At 37.7% G+C, this 12,077-nt stretch overlaps 1 protein-coding gene and 1 pseudogene across 3 annotated transcripts in view; both read left to right on the plus strand.

Moving 5' to 3' along the window:
• The window catches only part of LOC106152518 (beta,beta-carotene 15,15'-dioxygenase), a 56,888-nt gene that overhangs the window by 30,632 nt on the left and 14,179 nt on the right, over positions 1–12,077 (plus strand). The window lies entirely within an intron of this gene.
• On the plus strand, positions 398–9,207 carry LOC147759892 (beta,beta-carotene 15,15'-dioxygenase-like; annotated as a pseudogene). The gene is made up of 8 exons (XR_015331064.1): positions 398–414; positions 806–849; positions 2,473–2,732; positions 3,000–3,147; positions 6,403–6,567; positions 6,894–7,076; positions 7,629–7,740; positions 8,256–9,207. The product of XR_015331064.1 is annotated as a beta,beta-carotene 15,15'-dioxygenase-like (transcript).

Genomic DNA, 12,077 nt, shown 5'->3' on the forward strand with positions numbered 1-12,077 from the left:
GGGGGGATTTTCATAGGTCGATAGTCTGGCGTGAATGGTAGCAAAAGCCGGGTGACGTGCCCTTCCGTACACCACGGGGTTTTCATCGAGATTTTGAAGGTCTCCTAGGCGGTGTGGTGACTGACGCATTCGTGAAAAAAATGCTGCTAATGACTTTGGGACCCCCCCCCTCCCCCCCCAGCAGCTTGCATATTCATGATAGTTGGTCTTCGTATTTGTACATGTAGGTTACCATCTCTCGTATATTCTTTCCAAAGTTTATCTCGAACTTCCCAATTTTTAACCCCCCGTTGCAGAAGAAACATAAATATATAAATAAATAAACGTTTCTCTGAGCGACGCCGGCGTTTGATCTTTATTGGGAGGCTACGATATGTAGGTCGATAGTCTGGCGTAAATGGTGGCAAACCCCGGGTGACGTGCCTTTCATACACCACAGGGTTTTCGTCGAGATTGTGTAGGTCTCCTAGGCGATGTTGTGGCTAATGCATTCGTGGTTTATATGGCGGGACTCCCTTATCATGAGGGAATATGGTGCCATTTCTGTGCATGTATATCTAAAGCCTAGATACATTTGCACGTTCGCCGTGCGATTAAATTGTCCGTACGATTTTTTTGAAAGCGTAAGTGGCTTGATTATTTTTCTTTTCAGGTCGCAACCGTACTAGTCGGCATTATCTAAGTGGGCCAAGGCTTACCAGAGCAAGAATATAATTTGAGTCGAGTTTTAAACCCAAGTTGTTGTGAATGTAGGCCTACAAGTAAATTGCGATTTATAAGATGCATCCCACGTTTAAATCGTTAGAGAAGTAGCAACTGAACTGAAGGCCACGGAGGGACGTATAACAGGTACAGAGAGAGAGAGAGAGAGAGAGAGAGAGAGAGAGAGAGAGAGAGAGAGAGATAAACACACTAAACGCTTCAACGCTTAGTGCCTAACGAGGAGATAACAGGTATCATTTCTATAATGGTGTTTATGATATTTGATATGCTCCAGTCTGGGATTAAACCCACGACCTAGCACTCTTCCATTTGAGTAATCCGGTCCAGTAGAAATGGAGAAAGGGATGGAGACAGGGATGGAGAAATGGATGACGAGAGGGAGATTAAGCAATGTTTTAGCAATGTTTAAGCAAGTTTTCATAAAGAGATAAAGAGAGCAATCCGTTTTATATTAGTCAGTTTTCATATGCATCAAACACTGTGTCATAGATATTGACTTTATCCTAAAGTACCACTGCTTATGCTGTTGTTATCGGCCAGACGTGCAGTTTGCATTTTGATAACTACAGCGTAATCGGACCAGTGTCCTCACGATAATGATGATGATGGGAGACCGAGGGACCCTTTTTTTCGTTTTTATTCGATCAAAAAGAGTACTGGGTGAATTTATGAGTAGATCCAAGTTTCAGTATTAAAATAGACCAGCTGATACCCGTGACATCAATTATTGAACCATGATAAGAGATTAGTATACTCGATTTATAGCCCTGAGTCAAACAATTTGTGAATCTAACAATAAAAATGAAAAACAATCTCCCTACCCAGCCTTCATATGCAACAATCATTTTATATTAATATATTATAAATTAACAATATAATGATGATTAAGCAATAAAAGAAGAAAACAGGAGTGTATAGGCATCGAACTCACACACCCCTTTTGGAATTAATGAATTAATACCAACGACGTCATTCACTGCGCCACTTGCTTAACTATTTTCTTTTGTGTTATGGACAATATATGATACCGTCACACATGCCGAAACTTTACGGAAATTGCCGAAGAAATATCTTCAAAGATAGAAAATGCCTTTAAATACACTGCTGGCAAAATTTTACCGGGCTGTGATTGAGAGTGTGCTAACACAATCTTTCACCGTCTGGTACAGTAGTGCTACAGTAGAGGACAAGAATCGCCTCAATCGCGTAGTAAAAACTGCCAGGCGCATTTTAGGTAGGGACCTGCCGTCTATTGAATGTTTGTATACGAGACGAGTGCTCAAGAAAGTGAAGTCAATCACGGGTGACCCTGGTCACCCAGCGAATAGCCTACTTATGCACATGTCAACAAGCCGACTGCGGTCATTAAAAGCAACCTCCACGCGCACTAAGAATAGTTTTTATCCATCAGCAGTACGTATTTTTAATGAACAAAATGTATTTTAATAATCCCACTGTATCACATTTTATCGACAGATCATACCAATTTTCATTTTATACTTGTATAAATATGACAATAAATTATTATTATTATTATTAAGAGTTATAACCAAATTCAAACTACGGCCACTATCACCAAACTGTACGCCTAAGTTTTTGCTAACCCCTATCAGTTGTCAACAGATCGTATTTTGGGAGAAAAACGTGGAGCGGAGATTTCGGGTGATCTGCTATTATGATATAGCTGACATACGGCCTGATCAGTTTGTCAAATTTAAGTGCTTTTTAAGTGTGTACGTTTACTTACAGGCACAATCACATCATGGTTGCAAGGCAGTTTTTACCGAAACGGCCAAGGAAAATACGTCGTGGCGGGACACAAAATATAACCATCTGTTCGACGGGCTGGCTCTTCTACACAAGTACTTCATTCGTGACGGGAATGTTACCTACCAGAACAAGTTTCTGAAGAGCGACACCTACAAAAGGAACATGGAGGCCAATAGGATTGTCGTGGCGGGATTAGGCACGGTTGCCCATCCAGACCCGTGCAAGACGTTGTTTCAGAGGTTAACTTGTGTGCAGTGCAAAATATTTATGTTCACGCTCGTTTGTGACCTTTTCATAAATTTTTGTGATATTATGCGTTGTTAATGTGTTCTGTAAGTGCTCCAAGTTACATATTTGTTGATAAACACCCATGTAGGCTATTAACTTGTAACTATTCCCTAGTCAGGCTTAAAACCCCTCAAAGAAAATTACCCTTTAATGAAATTTCCTTTTGAATATAAATTTGTATTTTATATATTATATCTTCTTTTCATCTTTTCTTTCAGGTTTTTGTCATATTTCACATTCAACGATGACGTGGTAAACGACAATTGCAACGTTAACATTTACCCGGTGGGGGACCAGCTGTTTGCCTGTACGGAAACTCATTGGTTGCGGAGAATCGACCCGGAGACGCTGGAGACACCGGAGAGGGTAAGGGTATCAGTGTGGTCTTAATTGAATAATAATAATAATAATAATAATAATAATAATAATAATAACTTTATTTCATCATAGAAAAGACGTTAAGTGCACACTTATCTTTCACATAACCCTCGCATAAATACCCCTGTACTACTGAGATATATAGATATATCTCAGTACACTGTAAAAACAGTGTTTAGCTCCTAAACACATTTCTAAGCGCCTGTTTTGTCTCACTTTTTCCACACGTTTAGCTCCTAACATGTTTAGCTTCTTAACATGTTACACGCTTGTGTTCAGCAGTGTGACGAGTTTGACGGCTTATAAATGTAGGGTGTATTTGTTTAACTTTTAGGTGCTAAGGGTTTTAACTGTTTTAGTCGCAATCAAGCGCGCGAGTAAACGCACTCACACACACACACACACACACACACACACACAAAGACGAACTCACGGTCACCTTTAACTGTTACAGTTATCTCTTTCTATAACAGTGTACCGTGAACTGTCAACATCTTTGACTTCCCACTTTCATCTTTACACCTGTACTTATTCATCCTTGTGTTAGCTGACCTTGCGAGGAAGTTTTTTGGGATGTATTTCTGAAAAGCAGTTAGGAAAATTCACTAGTTCACCAAAGGCACGTAACAACTATCATTTTTACTTTAAAACACCTTTCTCCATATTTTGATAAAATGCGTTACGGTATTGATGTCTATTATTTTTTTCCGGAAGTAATGAACAACAGAACATCAAGACGATGGTGGGGTATTCATTATAATACTTTACTTAAGCTTTCATCACATGCTGGTTATTTCGGTACCAATAGTCCGAATATTTGCACCGCTCTAGTTGACGACAAACCCCAAGCCCATTTTGGAATTAACCGCTAACTGTAGTTCAAACAGCATAAGACGTGTTTTGGTTATTTAGATAAAAATGTTTTCAAAACATTATATAATGTTTTTCCAGAATGTTATAAACAGGCTGATAAAACTCCACAAAATGACGTTACATATATCATAAAATTTTGTAGAAACGGTCTTCGAATCTTTTTACAAATTATAACGTTACTGTACATCATTTCGATTGGATTTAAAACACCCATAACGTTACTATAATGTTCTTCTATACCATTACTAGCATGTAACCATCTGATAACGTCGTGAAAACGTTATTTGTTATTTGGATTATTACTTAAAGGTACATACTAGTATGAATCGAGCATCGGTGGAGCGTGGGTTACCAGTAACACATATAAACCACCTCTACTAGATTCTTATACGACTCAAATAAAGTCGACATGCCAAGGGACAAACTGAATATCACTCGATCAGCCATAAAAGAGCTTTAGACTGCTCTTTAAATTTTTGGTCAGAAATTTAACCTACTTAGGTGACCTACTTTTCTGTCCCATGTATATACAGGATAGTAAGCTAACAGAAAAATCCATTCAAATGTCATTTTTCGGGTAATATTAATCAATGCCTTCTATACTTTTTGAAACTATATACTGGTATTTGGTTGGTTTTTGAGCAAAAATGACTTTGTATGCATCTTTCGGAGGCCTATTTTAAATAAGCACGTGTTACCGCAAGGAAGTACACCAAGCGTTCGAGCAGACTGCTCCACGCCTTCAACAGCTCCACTTGTTTACAAGGGGAAGTGTTAAGCCAAATTGTTGAGCCTTGTAATAAACTTATGGGACTGTTGAAACTAATTACATAGCTAAAAGTGCGACACTTCTAAGAATGTTAAACATTTTCATTTCTTCTGAAAGAAGCTTGAAAAGCTAAACTTGTTGTTCAGCTACCCTCTACCAGGGCGACAGATTGATTTTTCACAGATATGTCTCTAGATAAATGGATAGTCAATTTGGTCTGATGTCGCTTCAGCAAAAATGTCCCCAAGAACTGCGGCCTTGATAGAGGGTATTGTTCAGCAGCTCCACGCGTTTAGGAATTCCACACCTATAGCAGCTCCATATGTTTAGCAGCCTCACGCGCTTAGCAGGGGAAGTGCTTAGCCAATGTGCTTAGCTTGTGATAGACTTATTATAGATCCATATACCGGTGAAGCTAAGCACATAACTAAACGTGTAACACTACCAACGTGTCTAGCATTTTCTTCTGTGAAACGCTTAAAAAGCTATACGTGCTTAGCTTTTACACATATTTCTAAATGCGTATAGGTGCTTAACGTATGTTGTATGTATTTAAATGCTAAGCACTGTTTTTACAGTGTAGTATTAGGAAAAAGGGCATCAAGTACTGCTTTGAACTATGTTCTTCTCCAACAACTATCCAAAGATGTAATCTCCACCAGGGGCCTTTCGGAAGGACCTGAAACTAGACAAATGAATATGCGAGTCATACTGCTACAAATATATGATCACGTACATCTTACTGCAAGGTAGTGATGTGAGTCGTAAGGCAAGGAGATCATGTGCGGCATACAACTAAGAATTACTACCAGTGCCTTGTCCCATATGTGTAAAAAGTTAAACTCGACGCACCCAACCTCATTTATTAATTTATTTATTGGTAGAGTTAGGGCAGTTGCTTCCCATATTTATTGTTTTGTTTTATTGCATTTCAGTAATTTGTTAAGTGACACAACTCAGGAGAAAATCTGAAACCCCTTTTTCGGGGGTAGGGGGTTATTAGTAGCGATTTAAGTCATATTATAGGGATTGGTGTCGTATATCCATGCCACGATGGCTTGCGCTAGTCATTTATTGGACATTGAGTAAGATATTATTTAGTTAAATATTCTTTGGGACATGTCATTTGCCACTGAGACGGGCATTAAAAGCCACAAGGTCGCTTACGAAGACGCACGTGTCTTGAGTAAATTAAGTGACAGAAATTGGCAGTCGCCTTCACATTGACCTGAAAACCTGCATCAGAATTGTTGGAGTATTTATTGGTGACACCGTAAATCTGAACAAATATGCAGTGCAATCCCATGTCAGCCTTTTTTAAAAAAGACCAAATTTGCAAAATCCACACTTTCAGAGCTACAGGACCAAGAGTTACCGGTTTAATAAATTGGAATTCAAATGCTTATGATGTACTTGCACAGGTAGCCACATGTATCCTACAGGTATGCTGATACACAACAAATATTGCTGTTTGCAAACTAAGTAGATAATGTCGAGAGGGAGTTATCGGAAAGTTATGTACCAGATTGGATGTTATCTGGGGGTTATTCACCTATTACACATTCATTGATAGATATCTGATCATAGAATGCCTTTTGCAGGTAAATATTTCCCAAAGCGTGGCCACCAACAACGCCACTGCCCACCCGCACTACGACAGAGACGGCAGTGTGTACAATATCGGAACCTGCTTCAGGGGAAGACCAAAGATAACGGTGGTGCGATGGAAGCCAGACCCTCAAGTTTTGTACACTGTCAAAGTTTTGCTTTAAAGATGGCTTTCAAGTGAGTACTTACATGTCTGATTTTTGTCCACAAACCCGAACAAATGCCATCATGGTACAGATTTCAGAATAATTGTGAATATATACCGCCATTCGGTGCTATTAATTTATGGAAATCTTGTAATTCTCCGTACTGTTGATAATGTTTTATTGTAGATCTTTGAATCTCATATTTTGAATTTCTCTATTGGATACATGTATTGTGGAAGATCACAAGAAGTGTTATTATCACTTTTAGCACCATGTGAACTTTTCTACATTATCTCACTTTTGCATGCAGGGAAGACGCATCAGATCCAAAATGCTGAGTTGGTGGCAACCATAGAGAACCCTACTACGTGTCCTATACTTATTGCCACAGCTTCGGCCTCACGGAGAATTACATTGTGGTCATAGAGCAACTGTTGTTCATTAACATTCTCTCCATACTGACCTCTAAGATACGGGGAGTGCCCTTCTCTGATTGTTTTTATTCAGACAAGAATTGCAAGGTAAAAAGATAATAATAAATACTGTATAGTATAATATGTACACGTGCCAGGCTGCTACATATGGCATCGGTCTAAGTGACGGGCTAATTTTTCTCCCTGGCTGCGTAAAATGCCAACCAAAAGCCGAATTGTTGTCATCAGTGACGCCATCTTATATATATGTGTGTGTGTGTTTGTGTGTGTGTGTGTGTGTGTGTGTGTGTGTGTGTGTTTTCCAATCGGCAAACGGTTCATCAATTAGTATAGTGCTAAATTGTATTTCTTTAAACTTTATGTTTGAATTGAAATTATTTTGGTGGTTATTTCGATTCCTTTCCCAAGACATGAATCTTTTAATGGGTGGGTTGTTAAATTGTTGCCCAGACTAGGAACCTTCTGCATGGGGCTCTGGTGTAACAGGAATGGCAGACTTACATTATTACCTGCACGCACACACACACGCACACATACACACACACACACTGTGATCATTTAAGACCTTAAAAATTGTTTTTTCACTTGTACACTACCCAATATATTACCCCATCTTATTTGCCTTGTTTTACTTTCAAGTTGGTAAAGACGGATGTTCAAGCAAAGACCACCCAGGAGTGGACAGAGGAAGGTTGCTGCTTTACAGAACCCTGGTTTGTGCCTTCACCAAATAGTGACGGAGAAGATGATGGTAAGACGAACTCACTGGGGACTAATACACCAAATACTGCTGTAGTGTAAATTTCAAACTGCCACACGTTATCACAATCACACAATATTACAATTGCGCCAGGACTTACCACCTATCATACATATTACAGTTTCAAAACCCGCCTGGACGGGATATTGATTCACGGGTCTTTAATTGTGCCATTGAAATATTATGAAACATTTAACTCTTGGGTTGATTTGCGAGTTTCTGTGCCATTGAGATATTATTTAACATTTAACCCAAGGGCATCTGTATTATAAATATCATGCAACACACATTTGCAGTGACATTAGGCATGGTAACAGTATGCGAATGTACTAAGTAAAGAATGGGAAATCAACTAACGTCAGTAACGTACAGGTGGTATGAGTAAACAATGATGATGTGGATTTCTAAAGAGACATTTAATATTCGGAGTAATTTTTGGGTATTAGAATAAATCATACTATAGTTGGTGTAGCTCGACTTCAATGCATTCTTGCTTGCCTTTGTAGGTGTTATATTATCGGCCGTCCATAATACCCGGATGAAAACATACCTGCTTGTCTTGGACGCCAAAACCTTCACTGAGCTGGGACGAGCAGAGTTTGATGTGGCGCCACCTACGGGTTTTCATGGACGTTTTCTTAACAGCGACTTGATTCATGGTTTGGAAAAAGAGTAATATAAACAATAATGGCAATTCAAGCAATTTTGTTTAAGTAATGTGGATTTGATGAAAGGCTTCGGAAAGGACAAATTAAAAAAAAAAAAGAACTGAGCTGATTTAAGGATTCAAAGAGAACTTTTTGGGGAAAAGAGATAGGAGAACAGATTTCAAAAAAGGACACAGTTGGAACCTTCCTGGAATGCTTATCTACGAAACCATTTTTTTATATAAAATAAGTACATTTTGCAAAGTGCTTTATAGATATTTATTATCATTTAACATAACTATAAAATATTAAATGTCAAACTTTTAAAAGCAGATTAGCCCCAGGCCAATATGAATGCTGGTACATGTGCATGTGCATGTATCCATTTTACTTGAAGCATGTATGTATACAATCAAACAAAATATTATGCTATAAACTATATTATGTTTTAGATTGTTCATGAGCTCACACACAAAAAAAAGAGAATACATTCCAATGTGAGCTGAAAGTGCAAAGTATTCTTACAAAGCCCAGAATACCCTTAAGATATATACAATGAGAGTAAAAAATTTGGTCGAGTCAAGATGGCCTTAATACGTGATAATAAAACGATAACACAATGTTAGCATTAGGGAAATAAACAGTTCACAGCATATAGCAAACGGCACACGTCACGCGTGGGTCTGCGTCTCCAATGATATTCTTCCAAACTAAATTCTATCGCATGATACCCATTGCATATAAACAGGTTGCCATAGGACAAAAACAAAACTTGTTCCGCTGTTTGGATTTCACTGGCACCGCAGATGAATGTCCGATTCTCCAAAGGGACGCAGGAACAGCGGCAACCAATGACAACCAATGACAACCTGTGCCTACGTTGTAGTTGCAATAATTCTTTCCAACTCCTTGAAGTCCATATCAGTATAAATGTTTGAGACGGTTAGATCTTGATTCATCTCTCTGTACAATACAGCCTTACAGTTGTGAGACACATCCTTTTCCTAAGATCATTAAGCTAATTCCCTATAATTATTGCGTTGCAAAATGTATCTTGGGTTTTTTTTAATGCGTTTCAATTGGCAAGCATTAAATATAATTATATAACTTATAAATGCACTACGTTTAGTGACCTGTAGAGCCATAAGGCTTGCTTATTAAGTCATTTATAAACCTATAAATCATTTATAAAAATATATAAACACATGCCACGTTAAAAATAAATACTACTATAAACGTAAACTGTTCCATTATACCTCTTGTAGAATTGTAGGCCTCTGATAGGCCAGATGCTGCACTATTTCAAATATTACTCTTGAGTTTTGCACAATCGTATGTATACATTAAATTTATAAAAGTAGAAATTTAGATAATTTAAAACGTATCAATACGTCTACAGACTTTATAGAAATGAAATTGATATTCTGAACATTTAACGTGATACATATAAGATCACATATAACAATAAATAAATGCTATGTAAAATGTATAAATATATTTACACTGAACTCAGTAAGATTTCATTACACAATATACTAAATCATTTTTTCTTTTACATTATAAATTACGATCGAAACTTTTAAGTTTTGTTTAAAAGCTTTGCTTTATGGGGAAAACAGTATTGCTCCCATCCTCTTGATTAGAATACAATCAGTTGTTGCACAAGTAGCAGTATATTGGAATGTATTCAGTGGAATGTATTGCCTATGTTGTATTCCTCTTACTGCATACAAATTACATTATGTTAGTGTTATAAATAACTGCCACACCATCACATGTACAATTATAAATATTTACTAAAAGCATACAAGCTAGTGACGGAATGTATGGCAGATTGGTCACTGAATAACGTTTACATCAGCAGCAACTTTGATAACCAAAGATCCATATGCATAGTGCTCAAATACCCATATATGTAACTTCTTAAATACCTTCTTAGAAAAAAGTCTAGTATATAAAATAGTTAACGGATTCAAAATGATTACTTTGGGGCATTTGGAGTTCATTTTATTTTACACTCGCAAAAATGGAATGTCATGTCCATTCTAAACGTATTATCCGGTCAGAATAACGTTTACATCAGCAGCAACTTTGATAACCAAAGATCCATATGCATAGTGTCAAAATACCCATATATGTACCTTCTGTAGTACCCTCTTACATCAATGTCTAGCATTTGGAGTTCATAATACACCCAATATCTTACACTCGCCAAAATTAAATGGCATGGACTACAGGTACACATAGTGTTTCAGTGTTTTACATCTCTGTACACTCCACAGACTCCCGAGGACTGGCAATTCCGAACTCCGTCACCACTGCCAGGTAAGGGGAAACTTGGCGAAGTGCTCGCAGAAATTCTGCAAACGCGGCGCGACGCAGTCCCTCCGGCTGAGTGTCCAAGTAGGACAAGACGCACTGCAGTATGACAGACATCTTGCGCATAGGGTTCGTGATGAAAATGATCCTATAACGTTCTTTTTCGGACAGGATGAACTCCCTTTGAAGTAGATTAGCTAAAGTCTGGCCTTTGTTCCGGTCAGTGAGACCCGTCTTTAGAGTTTTATACATTTGACGAATCCGCTGGTGTTCTCTAGATTTAGTATCCAGGATCAGTGCTTTAGCCATTTTTAGCTAATTAAGGGCAGACTGGAACTGGATATTTACTGCAATAAAAGATGAATAGCTATCAAATAAAAAATAATGAATAAAGAATATAAATAAAATACCAGTGTTATAATTAGATTAATATATGATTAAGGCAGTTAGGGTTAAGAACAGAGGAATAGGTCCAAATTTTTGAGAAACTGACCCAAGATATAAGTTTTAAAGAAAAAGATCCTGAAAGTGATAATAGGTCTTCGTTTTGGCCAAAATTTTTTTTTTTTCTGGAGTAAATAACGTTTTCCCCATACTTACCAATGGTTAATGGATCCATTTTTATATTCAATTGTAGTCCCTTTTTTAAATTTTTTTTCTAAAGAGATTATAACAGCTAGAGTATAGCCATCAATGGGGGTCACATGGTCTACAGACAAGCTCAGATGTATCAGAAATATGGCTATTACTGACATTTTGTGGTAAAACAGAATATATAATATTTCTATGAATTGCTAACATTGCTTTTATTGCGAAATATAGATCTTCTACGAATAGCTATTATCCCTTTAACTTTGTTTCACCAAACATTTCCCATACAATCAGTGTGTTAAGGCAAGTTTCTTGCAGAGAACATAGTGTATATAGCCTACACATAAAGATTATGATGTGAAAGGGGAATCCCCTATTAGCATATTCTGCACGACGTCACGGCACTTGTCACCATGTGAGATTGCAAGGTTTGCAAGTCGGCGCAAAAACTCTCACAGATCAGGACTGTGCACAGTATTAGCTGCAACAACTATGCTTAGCCATAACAGGATAAATACCCCCAAATATTTGTGCATGCCACTGAAGATAATATATATTTACATGTACATAAACCGTAACGTACATACGGTACCTTATGATCGACAACATCAATAAAACAGCGCCGATACATGCACGCTGTTATACTCAATTTTTACTTCAAACAACTGCACGTTGTGGCAAAAACGTTGACCACGCTTTCCCTTAATGGTACTGAAAATTGCACTGCTTTCGAAAACATTCACAAACTTTCTTCGACATACCACACACCAG

The sequence above is a fragment of the Lingula anatina genome, chromosome 9 (genome assembly GCF_051362555.1).
Source record: "Lingula anatina isolate TDL-2025a chromosome 9, LinAna3.0, whole genome shotgun sequence".
Taxonomy (NCBI): Eukaryota; Metazoa; Brachiopoda; class Lingulata; order Lingulida; family Lingulidae; genus Lingula; species Lingula anatina.